A 2,373-nucleotide genomic window follows, 5' to 3' on the forward strand; every position below is an offset into this window, starting at 1 on the left:
CATGTCCTCGTGGGTAGTCGACTATTTATTGTATTCTACAGCATCCCATTGTATCATACCATAGCGTAGAGACACGTTTGGTAATCCAGGGAGGACGTTTTGTCACCTTTGCTAATAAGAAAAGAGACACAAGCAGATGTAGCACACATTATATAAAAGTAAGGTAAATGTTAACACACTTAATCTAGCCACCATTTTAAAAAGTAATGTACAATTGATCCATTTAAAAATAAAAGGCAAATTATAAGTGCTAAAATATCTGAATACACTTTATCATCAAACACTGTAAACTCATAATCAACGCGTTTTCCAAGTCACATAATACAGCTGTTCTGAACGCAGCTATTGAACTGACGCAGGGATGAAACAGCCGGGATTTTCCTGTCACACGAGCAGAGCCCTGGATGGAGCACTATTCTCAGATTATTTTGAATGAGCCTGCAGTGTTTTGTATTATTCATGTGGCAGAACGCATGCACATGACCCAGCAACTCATTTGGCCCTTGTTCCCATGCAGCCAGTAGTCTCTAAGGGTTTAATTAAACAGTTTGGAGGCGGTGGCCCATCTCCCTCTTTTGCCTTACTTTTTTTTTTACAGCCATCCTCATTCTAAAGTCATTTCACAACTGTTTCTGACTGGGTAAGAAAAAAAAAACTGTGAAATCCTCCTATTGACTTCCACTCTGAGGATATCTACCTCCTGGAGAGAGAAGAGTGGACCAACAGCTCACTGTCAGACTCCCTGTCAGCCACTGTCTGCTGCTGTTAAAAGAAAAATCACCCAGTATCCACTAAGAGGAAGCAAAGCAAATATTGACATCCATTTCCACAAGGTGTGAAATTATCTCAAGTGTAAGTAACTAGACATGGATGGGGAAAATCTGGATGGATATCGAGCCAGTTTTCAAGGCAAAACAACATATGTGGTAACCCATTAGCTACTGTTAGACAGCAGCTAGCATTAGCATTCACCAATTTTCTAGCTAACATTACTGTTTGATAGGGTTACACGATAAGATACGATAAGACATGATACGATACAATAAGATAAGAGACGATACAATGAGAGGATACCATACAATACGAGTATAAGTACCTAGCAAACCGTCATTTTGGCTAGCTAACAGTAATGCTTTCTAGGAAGTTATGCAACACTTACATTAAGGGTTGTCTTATGGTAGTTAATCATTTAGCAATTACTTTAGTTAATGTTAGCTAACTAACAGTAACGTTAGCTAGGAAGTGGTTGAAAAAAGAGTTAGCTGTTGCTTTGAAGTAGCTAATGGGTCATAAAAAACTGTTATGTAAGCTAAGTAACATTTGTCCTAGGTAGGAAGTGGTTGAACCCCAACGTTAGCTGTTGTTAGCTAATATCAAATATGTTGTATTAGCTTGAAATATTGTCTTTTCAGTTGCTGATCAATGTAAAAGTCTCTTAGTTTCCCCATGTTTATGCAATATACAAACCTGAAATAATGCAGTACAACATTATCACAGCAATTGAGCTTCTCACCCTAACCGTGACTTTAAAGTAAAATGGCTGCCATGTGAACATTGTGTATGATTTAACTTAAATCAACACAAAACCAAACATGTCCTGTGTTTTTTCCACCAGTGGCACTGAATTGGTTTGGTGTACGAATCGCTTAAAAATCTGCTGTAAATCAAAGAAGCTTTGTGAGAGAATTTATGACTCATCCACGTGTCAGAGAGCTTTTGCTGAGTTTAAGGACTTAAGAAATACAGTGAATTTGACAAAAAAGCTCGGGTCAAAGACTTTAGAATTTTTAAAACTATTTCCCAGCATAATTTGGTTTCCTAACAGCGTTGAAAAGAGGAAGAAATGGGACACACAAAGTGAAACAAAAAGCCACCTGGCTTTGTTTGGAAATAGCTGTCAGACAGAGATTTAGGTGGAGTTAAATCAGAGTGAGATTTTTCCAAGGGTGCACTCAGCAGATTAGGAGAGAGGAAACTTCCAACTTTAATAATGGCTTTTCAATGAAACTGTTTCTGTAAAAGTCAAACTGTGAAACATAATTTAACACAAATCTGTTGACATATGGGTAGTTTTTTCTCTCACTTTGGATTACATTTTGGCAAGTAGCTTGTTCTTGTCTCTTGTCCAAATAAAACATAATAATCTTCAAATTCTTCTGTGATTGATTTTTCAGGCTTTGTTTGTATATTTGCTTGTGCTGCTTATCATTGCATTAGAGGTATTAATGCTGCTTTGTCTTGGGAATGGAAAATGGATTTATGCTAGTCTGAATAAAAGCCTCGAGTTTTGTGTTTGTGTACAAGTTGGATCCTGAGAACAATAAGTACAGATCCGATGTGGTAAAGGATGTTTTATTGCTGCAGTACAACAAA

Source organism: Semicossyphus pulcher, unplaced genomic scaffold (genome assembly GCF_022749685.1).
Source record: "Semicossyphus pulcher isolate SPU_LCO1_2020_fin unplaced genomic scaffold, fSemPul1.0.p SCAF_18, whole genome shotgun sequence".
Classification (NCBI taxonomy): Eukaryota; Metazoa; Chordata; class Actinopteri; order Labriformes; family Labridae; genus Semicossyphus; species Semicossyphus pulcher.